This window comes from Grus americana, chromosome 2 (genome assembly GCF_028858705.1).
Source record: "Grus americana isolate bGruAme1 chromosome 2, bGruAme1.mat, whole genome shotgun sequence".
Lineage (NCBI taxonomy): Eukaryota > Metazoa > Chordata > Aves > Gruiformes > Gruidae > Grus > Grus americana.
The window spans coordinates 49601840-49621033 of record NC_072853.1 but is presented as its reverse complement, the minus strand read 5'-3'; the positions used below and the strand labels follow the sequence as shown (position 1 = coordinate 49621033).

At 40.7% G+C, this 19194-nt stretch overlaps 1 long non-coding RNA gene across 1 annotated transcript; it reads left to right on the top strand.

Annotated features, from left to right (window-relative positions):
- The first annotated feature begins 1061 nt into the window (after positions 1-1061).
- LOC129203590 (uncharacterized) lies at positions 1062-18928 on the top strand. The gene is made up of 3 exons (XR_008576084.1): positions 1062-1137; positions 15069-15205; positions 18365-18928. It is a non-coding gene; the product is annotated as an uncharacterized LOC129203590 (long non-coding RNA).
- The last annotated feature ends 266 nt before the right edge of the window (positions 18929-19194 follow it).

The following is a 19194-nucleotide window of genomic DNA, read 5'->3' as shown; positions in this document are numbered from 1 at the left end:
GGGAAGTAATCCGACACCATTTTTAGTCCCGTTGAAGTTAATGAAGCTCTCTGTGGACTACTCAACATGGTCAAAATTGTTTTTACCCTGGTGTAATGCTGAATATAAATCACTGTTCACAATGTGTGCTTTTCATTGTACACTTTCCAATGTATGCTCTTCATGTACAACTCTCAACTGTTTTGAAAAACAATGGCACATACTCTCTTTAGGCATTTACATTTTTCCATCCAAAGAAGAAAAACAACAGAAACCCAGCTGTAAACTTCAGGGTTAAAACATTTCTGCATTTCTGGTCATGCCCTTTGTGCTATCTTTCAGAAGGAGGGTAAGCATAACTGGAAACCCATAAGTACAGTTTATATGCATTTTAAATGGGCTGAGCTAACATTTAGTTTAATTGGAAAGAGTCCTGAATGCAAAGCAAAGCCTTCCCACACTGTAGAAATCCATATGTTAAAATACTTCCTTTTTTTAGAATTTCACAGCGCTATAGCCAAGAGTTGCTAGAACGAGGTCCCTGTGCTGTCCTGTTTTGAAAATAAACAAATTGACAAATCTGTTCTTTGTGCCACAGCCACCAGTTCCTTGGTATATTTGCAAATGCAGAAACATAAAGCTGAATAATCCGCTTCTCTCAAGACTGCACATTAGGCAATTAAGGGGGTATGTTTGCAGGAAGGCACACTGGGCATTAGGCACACAACTATTAACAATAATAAGAATTGGGCATTTAATTCCCTTCATAGGGATGAAAATGTATCTCTGCTGTTTAATGCAAGCCAGTATAGTATTATGTGATAAACACGGATCAATAGAAAAGGATTTTTAAATTTAGAACGCCATTCCTCCACCACAGAATTGGCAATAGAGACTGTTTCCCAGTAATAGAACCAGTCTACCTCTGCTGAGACAGGAGCAAAGTTATCTGAGGGAGTAGCAACAGTGTCATTTATTTTAATGAGGCTTGTTCTCCAACAAATGCTGTTTCCGCACTCTCGGGAAGGTTCCAGTAATGCTATAAAAACCAGAAAAGAGCCCTATCAAATGCTCGAGCACAGCTGTGTTTATATAAGCCCAGATCGTGGCACATAGCAGGGCCCTACATTCAGGCAGCAGTAGAGTTATCTACACCAGGTATGTCGGGGCTTATTACAATTTCTACCCTTGTCGGGAATTCGGCTTTTTAGTCCAGCTGATAAACTGATTGTCGTGTATCCTTAGGTGATTCATCTGTTTGTTGAACACTAAAACCTCCAGATTCAAACTTCTCCAGATGGGTATTAAAAAAACCTGTTGCTTTTAGGACGTTAGGATTTCATCATCCTTGGCCCTTTCCATGGTATTATATATTACTATACACACAGTCCTGACTGGGCGGAGGGAGAGGGAACCAACAAATTGGCTTTGCTGTGGGGTTTGGCAGTGTAAGTCTAGGGAGAAAAGCAAGCTAAAATTGGCACAGAGGCTGCATTTACTTTAAGCTTGTATTTCAGCAGTCTAGCGAACCCAATGGGAAACTTAATTTCTAAAGATGAACATTATTGAATTGCAAAAGCTATATTTAGGTCAATCTCTTCATGCCAAAATTATTAGACTTTACTAGGAAAAAATACATTTCAAGCTAGAAACATATTAGCACTACTTGTGTTAAATGGAATAACTGTATTTTAAAGCACTTTTACCTAATTCTGAAGATCCAGTGTCAACTTCTGACATTTTGAAAAACCCGGGAAGCTTGTATCTGGATATTTTACAAGTATTTTCTTTATCAGGTAATCACTCAGTTTGGGCTAGACAGATATTTCTGTTAGGGGAATGCTCTTGAGCCTCTTTCCCCTGCCTGGGCTGCTCCTTTCTTCGTGCTAGTGCAAGTGTTATGGTGGAGAGCTTGTTCAAGAAACTGATCTGGGAAAAATACCATGCAGAAAAAGGTGGGGGAAGTTTAGAGAATTTAAACATTTGGAAAGAGAAGAAAAAATATGCAATGGTATGGAACCAGTATAAGCATGTGGTGAAAATTTAATGTTCTTTTAGCAGGCATGTTTTTTTGAGCATGTTAGTTGGAGTTTCATTTACAGCAAAGAGTTATCGTGCCTTGTCAGATACAAAGCTGTGGGTTTATTATAGATTAACTCGTGACATTTTTAACTTTCCTGAAGCAATTTTGAAATGTAAGTTAAAGCCTAGACAATGTTTGTTCCATGAAGTGGTAATTGATGAAAAAGAGTTTGATGAGTAAAAGAATTTATGGACCTTTCATTGAGGATTAAACCCTATTCATAAAGAAACTCCATGCTAGGTAATTGGGGTTGTCGTGCTTTGTGATTCAGAAAGAGTGGGCAATGCTTGTAGCAGTGTGAAATGGAACTTGAGCTCAGCCACAAAATCTTTTTTTCCTGTACACCAGCAACAGCTCATTCCTGATGCCTCTTAAGGAAGAAGCAACTTAAACTGGAAAAAAATCAGAAAGGCACAGACTTTTCAGGCAAAGTATAGCAAATGATACCTGTTAACACTTGCATTTAACGTAGCAGTCAGATTACTGTAGTCCAGAGTAAGGTTTATAACCTGCATAGTATTTTTCTGGACTTCTCTTTTAGAAGAAACCATCCAAGATAAAGCATCATTGAAGAATTCTGTGGTAAAGACGGCTATCAGTTGCCCTTTCACCTTGTCACTTCTCTGTTCTGAGCTTCAAGAGAACGCGATAAAATATCTTGCTGGCAAAAATGCTCCATTGTTAAACTCTATTTTAAAAATGAAAGCCTTGCTAAATATTAAGTCTCAATTCCATATGCTGACATGTGATGGAGCCTTTATATTCTGTTGTAGTATAGGTTTGTAAAAGGTCAAGCTAAAGTGTTCTGAGTGTAGTCTCGACATATATTCTATGGACAAAAAGGAGAAAAAACTTATACTAATAACATTTTATATTAAAAGCATATCTTTATTTGGCATTCTCAACCTGTAAAATTCTCTCATCTAGAATATCATCCAAGGTTAAGCCAAGGTTATCCGTGTAGCATTGGCAGTTTATGCTATGTCACCCTTTCCTGCGCGGCTTAGCTAAATCCAACAAGCATGCAATACATAGTTTTAAATATGTAGAATAAAATGCCAATCCCTTTAATGTCAGTGGAAGATTTCTCAGAGAAAATACCAAGGCAGTAAAGATTCTACAAGGGATAAACCAACCCCACTTAATTGTTTAGACATCTATTAAGGGTCAGTGGTCTAATGCAGAAGCTACTCCTGTTTCCCATATTGGCACAAGAAAGCTTTTTTCTCTCAGAGGCGGCGCTACCAGGGCGAGGTGTCTGGTCAGGTGTATCAGGGGACATAGAGTGTAAAACATGGGTCCTGCTGAAACCGGATGTCTGTGGCTTACTACTAGCTATGCATCTACTGCTATGACAATACCCAGAGGAATTAAGGAGCCCAAGTTGTTGTCCTGAGCAGGCACTTATCTTTTACGCTCGGGAACTCATTGGTGTAAGCTAGATAATGCAACAAAATGAAGGAAATTATCCTTCAAAAATAAAGAACCGATCTGATTCTTCAAATGCTGTGAGTCTGAAAATGAATCTTTTACCCGATCCTGCAAATAGTCCTGCCTAATTTTATAATTCCTCTAAATTAGACTAGCCACATGCTTACTGCTAAGCTCAAATCTGTCTGCAGGATCTAACATATGTTAAATCATGTGTCTGATTCCCTGCAACCTATTCTGTAACTCAAAAATGCACCAAAAAGCTGTCTTGTAGTTTCTACTTATCTACCGACAATTGAAAACAAATCGTGACTGCGTTGCTGAAATTTTCATGACCCAGGAACATTTTGCAAGAAATGTGTTTGTACAAAACCCCACCAAACCCCAAAATGAGGGGAAATCTGTGTTTTCAGTGAATATTTTACTGTTCTGCAAAAAGCAAAAGCTATAATGGAAATCACTTTGTTCACCACAGAAATACAGTCACCTCTGAACAACTATTTTTGGAAGTTCCTTGTTATAGCTGTAATTGACAGACTGTGAAGAGTCGCTTCTTTCGAACATGTTGAACCTTAGTAATTCCTTTTCTGATTTTCTGAAAATATAAAATTAAGTATGATTATTTAAGTGTGTACTCCATTTGGAAGGGAAGTGGTTTATGGCATATTGAAGCTAAGAAATAAAATTCAGGTCACATTGTGGAAGACTGTCCTGATTTCTTTACAGATAACTGATTTCAGCATGTAATATCAGGCACTCGGTTAATACGCAACTTCAATTTTTACTCATGGCTTCTTGACTTAAGCAGCTTTGTTTCTCCTGGATACAGTCGCCTGACACTTGGTTTCTGTACAAGTGAGTGGGGAAAGCTCTGTTGTGATGCTGATGCAGAACCCAAGTGAAATTCCTTGGAAGCTATCTAGCGTAGGCAGGCTTACCAGCTACTTCTTTTCTAAGAGTTACTGCCTGCGTCAGGCTAAAATGACTGGTAACTCAGAATAAACCTCAGACCTCGATTAATTCCAAAGTCAGCCATTGTGCAGCCCTTCGGTCGGTGAGGGTTAACTTCCCATGCTGCCCTTTAATTGACCTCAACATTGGACTTCTGGAGCAAACACTGATAAGGGGTGAATGACAGTTCAGCTGCATGCAAGGTCCGAGCTAGGTGACTGAGTTGCCTGGACCTTGTGTATCACCTTCTCTACTTGGGTGATGCTGCAGGCTGTGACCTTTATGCTGAAGGTGCTGAGCTAAAAGCACCAAGCCTGTCTCTGTCAGTGCCTGGGTTTGCTTCCAAATGTCAGTGCTTTTATAAGGACAAGTAGTAGAATCATTCTTTTGACAGGTCAAACAGGAAAGAGAGTTAAAAAAAAAAAATCCTAGAAAAACCTGCTGCTGTTTAAAATAGAGCAAAGTTCTACCGAGTGTGCTCCACTGCAGTCACCCGGTGCCAGCGCTTACCCTCCCATAATCAGTTGTTAGCTATCATCTCCCTACTTTGCTAGTTATTTCTCACCTTCTTAATCAAATTGTCATAAATAGGTCAGGAATTCTTACTACAGATTTTATTCAACAACACCTCTTTATCTCTTACTTGTTGTAAGTCCTATCCAATTTTCTCTTACTTTTCCATGTGCTCTGTCCTCATGACAATCACTTCTGTTTGATTACTGCTACAAGGCCCTGATTGCAATTCTTCACTGATGAGAGAGCTCCGGGACGATTAGGGTTGTATTCCAAATTCTGCCAAAAACGTTCTGACCTCAGACAGTACATTCTGAAGACACGTCCTGATACTTTCAGTCACACAGAATATTCATTTACTCCAGGAGGAAAGAGTAAACAAGAATCTGGAAAATGAATGATTTTCGCTATTACCTGTCAGAATTTTCAGTTTATAGCTCACAATCATTTTTTACTCATTTTTACCTCTGATAAGACAGTACCTTCTGTTGTGGGGGACTGGAGGTGTATCTCTGCCAATGATTGTGAGCTGTGACAAGCGTTTCAACACTGGTCTGGTAAATGCGAATAGAGGGTTAACAATTTTAGTTCATTAACAATAGACCATGTTGGTTTGGTTTCCTTATTTCATCAGGGCTTGGTTTTCACAGATTGTGTGTATTACAATAGGATTTATCTTACACCCTCTGTAAAACCACTGGTTTATAATTGTAGGATTATATGGAATAATTATGGCATTCCCTGCTTCCCCGTGGGAATTTTGCTGCCTTTCCCCACTGACTAAAAGGAGCTGAGTTTTCTAGTGGTTAATGTACGAGCCTGGGAATTGGGGAGTCCAGTTTTTATTCTCAGCTGTGTCAGTGATTTACCTAGGGATTTCTCAGTGCCTCAGTTTTACTAGAATAAGGATGTTAACTTGCCTTTTGATAGGAGTGCTAGGAAAATCCCTGGTTTGTTTGCTGCTTCAGTGAAAGATGGGGTTGCTCCACACTTACTAAGGGCAGATTAGTCATTCAACTAATTCTGCAAGCAATAGCTGGAGACATTGTGCTTGTACAGACAGTTACAGCTTGTGTCTTGGTGTTAAGCATTGTGCATAAACTGACTATCATTATTGTCCCAGCCCTACCGGGCAGTCCCTTTGTGGGTTAAATGGGAGTACTGGAGGCTGGAACACCTGAGTCTATAGGGCTGTGTGCAGCATCTGTTCTTCTTTGAATATTTCTCAATTAAATTTCCAAGCTGTTTAAACTCTTCCCATTGTTTATATGCCCCCACATACATACACACACATATATACAAAAACGCACACACACTCTTATAAGACTCACAGCTTCTCTGTCCTCTTTGTCCAGACTGGCAAAAAACCCCCCAAAACCAAAACCAAAAAAATTTCAACAATAGAGGAACAAGGAAAGTTTTAAAAAAGCCTTAATAAATAAATTGTTCTAAGGGATTAGAAATTACAAGGTACATTTGTTTTCATTCAGGAGTGATACAATGAAGCCAATATTAGTTTTGGTGGGGTTTTTTTTGTTTGGTTGGGGTTTTTTTTGCAACACCATCTATGTATATTATCGTTATGCCAAAGGTAGGTGTACAAAGTTTCCTCCTCTATAGTGAGACTGCTTAGGTATATAAACATATTAAGATGACTAAGGAGAGAAGACAGCTCCCAAAAGTGTTTGGAAAATGCTTTTAGATTTCTGGAGCTTTTAGTCCTATATATACGAATATACAAACATGATGTGCATGCATACATATAAATATGTGTGTACATGTGCATGTATGTACACATGCATATAATTATAGCCCCTTCACCTCTCCCCCCATACACCAGAAAGACACAGCAGAATGTTCCTTTCACAAACTATTTTATCTCACAAAGCATTCACGTCTCCAAGTGACCAGCTTTAATGAACATAACCTAGTCCTCTCACAAAGTACAAAGAAATAACTATCAGAGACCAATTCATTGATTAAGCTAGTAACAGGTTACACCTACACTGCTCCACTGTGTATGTTCACAGCACCAGCCATTGCTTCTGCTACTCAACCTTTGTTATTTTATTTTTTGCTTTCCACCCTGCAGTAGCAGCAGCAGCAGCAGCTCTGATTGCAACAACCAATAGACATGGTTGGCAGCGTGAAATGCAACATAACAAAACCTACAGTCTGGCTAGCTTTGTGGATGATATGCTGCAACAACCAGCCATTTCCTGCCCGTAGCTGTGTCAGCTGAGCCATCCACAGTCCATTTTTTCATTGGTGTTATTTTTTTCAGTGTCCATGAAAACAGGAATGGGACACAGCATGCTTGGAATTTGGCCAGTATCCTGTTGCGTTAGTAGAATGGAAAGAAAATAAAAAGTACACTGACCCAATTTCTTTGACTGAATATACTGGGCCATAACAGCAAAAGCTACGAAGGTGTTTATTCTTGGAATCATTTTTCAGATGAAGTGGCTTAGGACAATGCATTACAAATGGAGCTGGAGATCAGGGAGTGAAGCCTTCTCATCAGGCTCTCCATTAACTTCAAATAGCTCTTTGCATCCCAGGTCTCAAAGATTTAAAAGTAGGCTTAATTTTTTCTTTCTGTTGTTTTTCTACCTAATTTAATTTCACTGAAAGTTTCTGTCCACTTTTTGTACATGTTTTAATGAAAGGAAGATTAAAAATAAAAAACCCAAACAAAAAACCAGTGTATTTTTCCTTTATGTGACAAGTACCTCCATTTAGGATTTGGCGACACTGTGCCCCTTGCTCTCTGGTGTCAGCAGAAACGCATCTGGCCGCATCTGAAAGCAGGAGAAACACAGTAGCACAGTAGTTAGTTTTTCAAATGCAAAGTGGAGGATGTACTTAAAACCTGATAATCATCTAAATCGAACAGCTTGTGCCTACCTCTGGCTCCCCCACACCTGTGCCATTCATCTTGCCATCCCGGGCAATGCTCTGTTCCAGCGAGGAGCGTGCCAAGGGGTCAGCTGCTCTGTTCTTGGATCTGCGTCCCAAAAAGGACCAAAGAAACCCTGCGGTCTCTGTCTCAGTTTCCTCATTCATAAAATGGGGACAATGATCTGCCTCTACCTTTGCCGAGCATCTGGATATATCTGAATGCAAAGTGGTGGGACGGAATGGGAGCCAAGCAGAGCAGTTCTGGAGTGCCATATGGCCAGCCAGGTTGCCAGCGTTCAGAGCTAAAGAAGCCAGAGTAAATTATAACTCCTCCTCCTTCAAAAAAAAAAAAAAAAGAAAAAGAAAAAAAGCCCCAAGCCCAAACAACAAATAAAGGGTTAATTTAGCTCTAATAAACAAAACGCATTTCAGAAATGCTTGGCCAAATAAATGTTCCCTCGTAGCAACCCACCTGCTGGTACTGGCAGAATAATAATTGTACCTGCGGTACAGTGTGGTGCACAGCTCCTCCCTCCAGTACGTCCCTGCTTTTGTTGTCTTCTTCAGACCTACAACATAAGGTCCTTATCCTACCGCCCTCCCGCCCTCCTCCTTTTCAGTTTTCCTTTCCAGACATCCACCTAAAATGCTTAAAAACTGCAGAAATAATTACGCACTGGGAGGGAATGAGAGAAAAATACAGTCATGTCTGTGAATTTGTGTTTGACTTGGGCCTGAGCTTTTGCCTAATTCACAGATCATCCAAGCTGAATCTTCAGCTTGTTTTTGGCAGCCTCTGTCCTCAGCATTGAAACCCTCTGTCATGGGGACCAGAGGGGGTAAGACCTGAAGAGAGAGGGGAGGGATTGAACACCTGAGTGAGGGCAAGGACATTTGTATTAAACTCGTAGATTTATCTGCCCAGGAGAGCTTTCCTTTCCCATTCGATGGCAGGTGAGTGTGAGCCAAGGTGCTTTAAGGTGTCCTGCTTGTTTTGGCAGAGGGGTGAGGAAGAACAGTCTCTCCAGGATGATGGCTCAGGGAGTTCTGTGGACGAAAGCCCAGCCTAAGCCATGTGTTGGTATTACTCCAAGGAGCCCGAATGCACGAAAGCAGGAATCCCAGGATCCCAGCAATTTATGGGTTGGACCCTAGCTGTCCTTCAGGGCAAGGCCCTTCCACACGGCGGTTTCACAGGCAACATCTGTTTTATAGTACATTCCTGTTAGCAGGGGCTGGGCGGGCAGGGCTAGCAGTATGATGGTACAAGGTCTGGGCACTGGTTCCAGGCAAACACAGTTATCTGGTACATTTTTATTTTTGATGAGAGGTTTCATTGTACATCATCCCCTAGCTAAAGTTTATTCATTGTAAGAATTGACAGAAGTAAAACTAGGTGAAGGAAAGCAGATGGCTGAAACATGTTGTTGAAAAAAATCAATAGTCCCACTTCTGATGCATCGATATTTGGGTGTGGACACATTCAGAATTGATGTTTAAATGTCAGCCAGGCCCAATTTGCAGCATTTCAAAGCCTCCTTTGTGTTTCGAATTCAGCAGGACTGAAGGTCAGAAGTTTTACTAAGCATTCGACTCCAATGATACACTTTACAAACATTCATTTTTATTTAACAAGATCTTCTTTTATCTTGTTCCACTGGTAGTAGCCAAGGTGGAAGAACATAGAGCAGGCATAAGTTCAAAGCTTGGTCAAAGGACAACAGTTGCTTATGTTATCTTGACCCTAAAGCTCCCATCATTGCTCCTGAAAAACTACATAGCTGCAAGTCTGAATTTTTCCGGTGTAGAATTATATTATATCAATAAGTTCTTTTTTGTCCAAATCTGTAAAGGTACTGTGGCCAATAAAACTCTTCACTGAGTTGGATGGTTTTGATGTGTGCATCTTTTGTAGTAGAAAGAAGACTGTGGGGCTATTTAATAGAAAGTGTTGATACCACAGAAAAGAACATAAAAGACATGTATTTCCTTTTTAATGCTATATATTTAAATTACCAGAACTTCAGTTAGTACAATACGGCAAAGCCTCTTTAAAACTAACAAACAGAAATGTGTATTTTAATCATCTGAAGAGTTAGTTATGCACCTTAAGATGCAGTTAAACAAGAGCTACATGCAATTGTAAAAAAAATTAAAAAAAAAATCAATGTTTCAACACTAATACCAATAGAATTATCTGGGGTTTAGATTAATTTTAAGATGTTGTTTCATTACTTCAACATGGTTACCGAACACTATTTTGGACATGCAGAAATACTAATTCCGTTTTCCATTTCACAAACCTGAGCAAATTACTCCCTTCTTTACATATAGTAGGGACTTCAGGAAGTAGTAATTGAAGTTTAAGCAAAAAGGATATTATAAACAGGATTTTGCTAGATAAACGCAAAGGAACAGTTTTAAACTCGTTTTAATTGAAGCAGATGTCAGTCAGTGTACGGTGGGAAAATTTTGCCAGGCACCAGTGGTGGCATTTGCTATATGTACTTTGGGAAGGAGCAAAAGGCTGCACAAGCAAGACTAGTCAGGACGGGGAAGTCAGGCTTCAGAGCTGTTAATAGGCTACAGTTCCCTTGAAATTAGTAGGACTGGAGGGTGTTCAGAGTTTTTCAAGGGAGTTGCATTTATTTTTATCTCAGCTACATTACAATTATGAGTGACAGATATGTGGCAAAATATAGTACTGAAATTTTACTTTAAGTTCTGAGCTGAGAAGATAGAACAATGCTTGTCACATTTCAAAAAGGCTACAAAGGAAAATCCTAAATAGTTAACGGAGACACCAGAAGGAAACAAAACAGCCAAGCTTCATTAAAAAAAAGAAAAAAAGCCACCAATATTTATAGCTGTAAAACAAGAAATCTTCAGAACTTTCTGAGTAATACAGGACAAAAATGATCCCAAAATCCCAGGCAGAAAAATTAATTTAAAAGTGTGCTTTGCTTGAAGAAAATCTCTGACACACCTGTGTTGAGCAGAAAATTCTATCCATGAGGAAGGGGCTAGGAGATACATCCGAGGAAAACATTCCCAGCTTGCATAGCACAGCCAGGGTGGGTTGTCCAGAAGATTGGAATACGATACAGTTATGAAATCATCCAGACATTATTGTCAGCTTGTCCAGAAGTTGTGTCAATGGGACTGCGGTTAAGAATCAAGCAGGAAGGTAGTTTTAAAAAAACAAACCAAACCAAACCAAAAACCAGATTCAAACCCCCTTGCAACAGAAAAGGAAAAAAAAAAAAAAAAAGGAAAAAAAAGAAAAAGGCAGAATTTAAAAGCCATTGTAAGGTTTGGTAGCTTGATATTGGAATACTAGAGTAAAAAGTTGAAGATTCAGCATGCTCAAATGTCTGTTTAAATCAAAGATGCAGGGATGGAAACACATAATGAGATACCGTCTCTGGAAGAAATCTGGGTCCTTCAAAGATTCCTTCAGTAGGGAAGATGTACTTTATTTAGCAGCCCCCAAGACTTGAAAGAAACGATGTGCCAGGTCTTCCTTGTCTATTTTACAATTACTTAGAAAATGCAAAGAGCTTTCTTGTCCTTATTTATTCTGAGTAAGAAGAAAGAAAAATTATATAGAGCCCTGAAGAACCAAACCAAAAGAAAACAGGATCAACTTTATGGCCATGTGCCCCATTCATACCAGACCTTAGAGACACATTGTGTCTTTAATATTGTAAAAGAGAAAACTTCATTCACAAATACCATTTTGCCTTTCTTGGAACGACATTTTACTTTGCAGAGATTATTAGTGGTTGGTTGCTTGGCTTGTTTGTTTGTTTGCATTAGAGGAGTCTGCTAAAGCATATTGACTTAAAACAAAAGTCACCTTGGTATCAGTTGCAATAGCCCCGCAAACAGTGCTTGGATTTGCAGCGCTAGTTGTCATTGTGTTCTGCTGTTTTCTGAAGGTTAAAGTTGAACCCATCCTTGACACCACTAATCATGGACCTGCTTCTTGAGCTTAGCTATTTGAAAGATAACATTCTCTGTGATTTCTCCTCCGGTGTTTAAAAACCAATCTCATTCCCTACCCCCACATTCCTGTTAGATTTTGTGATTTACAGTCCATAGCTTCAAGTGTTTGACTGTAGAGGCCCCCCCATAGCAGGGGTGTCTCAGCAGCGCTTCTTACTCCATGTGTGCTCTCCGCACTGTGGCTAAAGGAGAGACTTCAGCCTCCAGGGTTATCTCGGCAGTATCTTCCACAAACACATCCCTTCTTTAAAAGAAGAAAGAATCTACCTTTTCAGCTAGCTTAACTTCATCTAGACAGCAAATGCAGCCACATTTTATGTAGCCGATTTAACTACCCCACCTAACTAAACTAAAGTGAACGTGATTCACAAAGATTTTCTCTTTATCCTGTGTTTGTTCTTCTAACTTCTCTGGTTGCTTATCTGTGCTTGTACCTGTGAAACCTGGGAAACTCTAAGCAGCTATTCCACACTGCAAGCTGCATGCCAATCACCTCAGCAGGGATATACTGGTGGTGAAATGAGACTTTGGAGAGTCTAATGAGTAACATGCAGTGTGGATGATGCATTTTTCTTCATTTTCTGTTTCAGAAGTTCTTATTGTTTCTGCATATGATACAATTTTATCTGCTGATCATAGCTTATACAACAACAAAGTGCTTTTAAAGCTCAGGCTAGGTCTTTTTCTGCCTTCTTATTAATTTAAAGAAATAAATATCTTGATGACAGTGACCTTCATTATACCTCAGACCTGATCATTGCTCCCTGTGGGCTCCATTACCTCAGTGAAAGCCATAGACAAAGTTCACTCAATAATTAGAGGGACTGGAGTTGTTCTGGCCTGGGAACCTGACACTCCTGCTGTGCTGAATGGCAGTGTACAGATGAGGGATTTGAGAGCTAAGAGAGCAAACTAAATTAAGGCTGCCTAAGGTCTGCTTTGTGCATTAACTTGCAAATAAGTTGGGGGCACAACAACAACAACAACAAAAGAATGATCTTTTTCTCAAGTAGAAGCAAATCATTCCCAGTTAGGATGTGTTCAAACAGGTTGATGTGAGCTCTCATGTGTGATTTAAACCTACAGTAACATAAGATGAATACGCTGTATGATAAAAAATATTGGTTTGTGTCCACTGACAGGTCTAGTACTTATCCAGCAAAACTTGCTGTATTTTTCTAAGCAGCCATCTGTTTAGAAAAGAGGTTATACATAAGAAATTAATATAATATATGCATAAATATATATATTTGCATACACATGTGCACATAAATATGTATGTGTGCACATATCTGAACTAATCAGTGCATAGCTAGAGTTCTTAATAAAAGGAGAGAAACTTTCACTGTTACATTCATGGACAAAATTCAAATGTTCAACAGCACAGTCCTTCTACATTACCACCTGCGCCTGCCCTGAAGGACTATCCAGAAGCACGACCTATGGACAGCCTACCCTGTAGTACCCAGACATAAATCAGGCCAGGACCCAGGGCGGATCTTGCGAAACAGAGCGGACATCCACAGAGTTTGTCTGAGTACCTCTCAGAAAGGCTGTGTTAAGCTTGGATTTTCTACACAACTTAAAGTCATATATAGAGATAACTGAGAACTGGAGGCCAGGTATGAATGAAGATCTAAAAATGTGACTTCAGTGGACTTTATGCAATGCTGACCTGCCAGCGGGTAATGCAGCCCACCTCTAGCTGTGATGTGCAGTGACTGGTAATGGTGGGCTTTATGGCTTCTGTGGTCTTTCACAACATGGTAATTCTCTGGAAAAGCCCTGCTTACCATTTGGCTTTCTGCATCTGCTTATGTTAGCATCCAGTTATGGCATCTGGCTCACCTGCAATCCCAAAACCAGCAAGAGCTGCTGTGTGTGGAGGTGGTCTCACTGCATGCCAATCCATATCAGCCATACGGGGCACTTCCCCAAATGTTATTGAGGCCATTTCATCTTTAAAATGTGTTTTTAAGCATCCCACTGTCCCGGAGAGTATATTAACAACCGAACCCTTAGTTAGGTGGCCTTGGGGAGGGGGGGTAGAAAGGTGAGGCTGCCTTTGATCTCCCCTTTTGAAGCAGTGCCGCTGTGTAGAGGGGAATGTCAGACTACTCTGCTGACCTTTCTAGCCTGTCCTTTTGAATCACATTTCTGACTGAGGGGAAGCAACCAGCAGAGCCGTTCTCAGGTGCCTGCGCGGTGGGTGCCCGTCTCCCTGGGCTCCCTGAGGAGCTCAGCCTGCCCTGGTCTGAGGGAGCGGGGATACCGGGTGGGCAGGAGAGGGGAGTCCTTCGATTGCATCCACCTATTTTGGCTTTGCAAGGGATTAGAGCAGAGCAGAGCAGTATCAGAGGGGAGTGTTAATGTGAAGGCGCACTGGACAGAACAGCAAAGTTCACTTTCTAATAATGGTGCCTTCTTGAACAATCCTCACCCCTTCATATATTTTCTTCTGCAATGGTTCTTCTTTTCACTTTTATTTACGGTGGTTTATTTTTCAAGTGGGAGCAATGCCTTTATCTAGGTTGCAGGAAGCAACAGTGCCAGGAGAAGTGAGGGTGTGGTGGAGGAAAATTAGCAATAGGAAAAAGAATGTAGGTGGAGACTCCCAAAACCATCCTAAACCACAGTGCTGCTGAATGAAGAGCTATTGCCAGAGGGTGCCATTAACTGTTTCTATCATGACAGCAAATGTCTTCTTGATTCTCCACCTAGTTCTTTCCATCTTTCCTATTTTTGGATGCTACTCCTTGGCTTTTCTTTCCTTCTCTGACATTTTGCCAGCCTCTTTTTGGATCCTCTTCTCACAGATGTGTTTTATGCTACGGTCACCAAGCACACAGGATTATTCCTGCTGTTCTGTGACTCCTTGGTTTATTATATCAGCTGAAGGACTCCTCTCCTGCATTTGTTTCTTCCTGGGGGGAGATGACTCCTTTGTTTTGGGCTGTTTGGATGTGGTCTCTGACACACTCAGTGCTGTTGGGTGTTTAAGGGCCAACTGTTGGTCCGGTCTGGTCACCAAGCTGTCACCAGCCTCCACCTCCTCCTGTGTGCATGGCTGTGGGTGAGGCAAGATAAGCAGAATGTACAAGGTGTTAAGAGGAAATTTGCACCATATTTGACAGCATTACCCTGTTGATGGGTGCCAAGAATATGAATGGCATAATTTTCTTGGGTCTTTCTCTGATCGCAGATGTAAATTTGATATGGGTTCAGGCAAGCAGATATTTCAGAAGAATTTTAAAGAAGAATTTATTCCACATATAGCTATATTACAAGTATTTACCCTGCTGAATTGAACTCCAGCCATCTTCACAATTTCTCTTTAAGGTAAGTAATGATGGTGTCATCTTTAACAGTGCAAGTATTTATGGGAATTGGAAATTAAAAATCCCAACTGTGAACATTCAAGACATTTACTCCCATGTTCCTGTTTAGGAAATGAAAGAGAAACTTGATAAGAGTCACCTATATAAATGTGGGTGAAAATAACCCATCTGTAGTTAGTAATAGGAACACGAGAGTAATTTTTTTCTCTTTTTGTTCTAACACATGGTACTGAGATCCTATTGCAATGACCCACTTTGAACCAAACATCTTCCTCCCACCCGCTTTTATAAAGAACATCTCTACATTGTGCCACCTTAGTGACAATTTTTCAAAATGTTGCCTTACAGGCATATAACATCACGACTTCAGCTAATTCCTAAATGTAGTGTGTGCTTACACTCTTGTACAGTGCTTTCAACTGTTAAAGTGGAAATTATCGAACAAAGCAAAAGCAGCTGGGTAGGTTGATAGGAATTACGTATCTCTTTTTGCTTTTGTAAACTCCTTACTCTAACATATCGTGGCATTAAATGTAAACACATTCTGTATTTGCAATTTTCCATACCTGATATATGCTTTATCTAGGCAAATTTCTCCCTCTTGAAGGAAGACAGAATATTTACTTAGTTTAAGTAAATATATAATATATTAATGTCCATCATTGCTCATATAATTCAAGAAGGTGTAAACCCCCTCACCCCTATGTGTTCTCCAGGCAACACAAAAAACATTAAAAAAATACTTAGCAGAGAATGAAAACCATGAAAATATTAACTTTGGATTAAAACAAACAAACAAACAGACAGATAGAGAGAGGTTTTCTTCTATGCAGAGCATGGGTGGCAATAAAAAAGAGAGCAAAAAAGCAGCGTCGAGGGGAAATGGTGTCCTGAGGCCCTTTGCTACCATGTGTCCAGGTTATTTTCAGGGTGAGGCCAGCTCCATTACTTGCTTTCTCTGAGTCAGAGACTGGCTGTAGAAATATCAGTGTGCTTGACAGAAAGGAGTCAAAGGAACACAAAGCATCAGAGTGACAAAAAGTGGCCTACTGGCTCCTGGACTGAGTTAACATGTCACACAAGTCTGCATGACAGCGCATGAAAAGGAAATGCAAGAACTGCAGGGAGAAGGGGACTTTTCACAGGACTAAGGATCCAGTGCCCCTGAGCTCTTGTTATAAAAGTAATAAAATTATGAAGAAAAAGATAGAGTAGCAGATAGTACTGAAAGTTCAAGGATTGCTTAACTCCGAAGCTATCTCATCAGAAAAAAAAAAAAAAAAGATATGGGGAGAATAACACCAAGGGCTGGAAAAGCAAGTCTCCGGGTGGGTGGGGAGGAGGGGAGAGGGAAGACAGACAAATGTGGATGACATCTTGCAGCCTGAGAAGAAACAAAAAAATTATTGGTGCTTCACAGTCAGTCACCAAGACAACAGCAGATTGGATTTGGAGCTGCCTGTAATAATTTATGACTACTTTGTCTTGGTTGGATTATTGTGTTGCTTTGCCTGCTTATGTTGGATTCATTAGCTTGGCAAGAGCTTCAGCCAGAAAGACAAGGTAGAGGGAGAAGAAAGGGGGAATTTGGGGAAATTTGGATCTGCAAAAGGGTGATGTAAAAATACTGGTGAACTTGAAAAAGGTTATTGCTTTTGTTGTTTTGAACATCTTTTGTGCTTTGATTTCTTCCCAGTGGTAAGACAGAGAGGCACACAAAGAGCAGTGACAGTGGAATCCCTTGTTGCTATAAAAGGACCTTCTGGTCCCCCTATCCACTGCTGATTTCAGGCTCCCAAGAAGAAAGGTCAAAAGTGTGCTGGGACCTAGCAGGACCCCTTGGCCCTGACAGACAGCTGTAAGGAGAATCATGGTGTTTGCACCCCTGGAGGGCAGGGTGGCAGGCCCAGAGCTCAGGGAGGTGGGAGGCGATAAAAAGCTGAAGCGATGGTCCTGCAGGAGCTGTGGTATGTTTTGTACACAGGAAAGACAGCAATAATGGGGGAGCTGAAAACAGCTGCCTGAAGACACCAGTTCAAACCCGGCAGCGGCATAGCAGGGATGAACAAGCATCAGGCAGCATGCTGCACTTGAGTTGGCTGGAGGATGGAGAGATGGAGACTGGCGGTGAGGGAGGGTGCCCTTTCGCAGCAGGCAAACAACCGAGTGACGAAAATCCTGTCAGTACATTCCTGCTGGGATACCCACAGCTGTTAGAGGCAAAGATGGTAAATTGCACACACGGACAAATTGCTCATCGTATGGTCTAATTTCCTTTGGAAGAAGTGTGTGGCAAAATGCAGAAGAAAACATCCTACAGGATGCAAATTAAATGCAGTGTTATGGCACTGGACCTGCTGGGCTTGCTTTTTCAAAAGCCAAAGGTTTTACCAGGGATTGGCTGTCCTGCAGACTTCCCTTTCTGGGGCACCTCAGAGGTATATTAAAACCTCCAAGCAACAACAGTAAGAGAGCATTAACAATGGCAGGGAGAAGTCTTTTGCATCTCTGAAATGGATGCTAGAATTCAACTCCTGAACACTCAGAAAGGGTGGACATTCTGTCTGTTCTGCTCCACCTATAAACCCACCCAGCTTCGTCCCCAGAATAACCACCCTTCCACCCAAGTATTTAAAAGAACCCAAACAGCATTGATCCCCCACCCACCCACACCACCCCCACCCTGCGCCACATGACCAAGTTTTATGGCTTCGGTAAAGTGACAAATGTGAGGAAGGAGCAGTTTGGTATGTGCCATACTTTGCACATTGAACTGGTTTTATTACCTCTAACATTTTAAGTTGACGAGGTGGAAAACATCCTGTCCCTATGCATACAAAGGACCAATTCAACATGGGGGTGTCTGAACAGTTGAAATTAATGCACATCCCCCACAAATGTATTTGGGGAAATAATTTAGTACTGTAGCCTAACTCTTTGGGTTGAACCTTCCATTTATATGCCTGGATTTTTCTTGACTTGTAGCTTTCCCTTTCAAAGATATTATGGCAGACCTCTCTTTCCCCCTGAGGTTAGGGCCGGTTTTGAATGCTACTTTAGGATTACAATAAATAAACTTACAAAAATCATAAACAAGAAAAAGAAATGGCAACTCTGAGCCATTCATCATTTTTCCTTCACTTCTTTTTTCTCCCTACAGCTAGTGCAGTAGCCCTTTATGAACCCCAAATGTTCCTCGCTCTTCTGTGGCAAGCACTTTGTGAATTGTTTATTAGCTTGGAAAACTGTTTCTGTCTCTCAGGACAGGCATCAGTAGAAGATATCTGGGATGAGTACTCTATGAAGAAAGTACCTTTATGCCTTAGGAACAGACGAACTATTCTAAATGATCCAGCGCTACGAACCATGTTGAACCGAAGACCAACAAATGTTACCTTCCATCTCTTCTAGTGACTTTAGTGTTGTCTTCATTATCATCGTCTGTTCTCCCTTGCCAATTCAGTCAGCAGTTTGCCTCCTGTGCTACATACCAGCTGACAGATGTATCCTTTTCATTTCACATACTTTTAAAGCCTTGGGCACTGCTTTCTGGAGATATTTATACAGCTCTGGGACCCAGTTGCTGGAAAAGTAGTTTGTACTGAATATTTGTTACATGTTCTACAAGATCCCACACACTCTTACTTTGCATAGAATAAAACAAAAAAAAAGGTGCTGATGCTTTGTATGTATTTTGTATGAAATATATACAGTAGACTTTGCAATATTCTGACAACCTTTCAAAGGTTTTCTCCATAACAGTATGAATTACACGAGAAACCATTTTCATATATGTCATAGTGACTTGAAAACCTATTTACCACCAAGTTTCTTCATTTCCTGCAAGCAAAGAGAGTGGAAGAATGTCTTCCTCCTATGCATCACATCTCAGCGTACTCATCTCAAACACTGGAAGAGGAAGGCCATCTGCAACAAACCACACTGCCGAGTCTGTTCCCCCGCAGTAGTCGCTAAGAGCAATCAGTCATA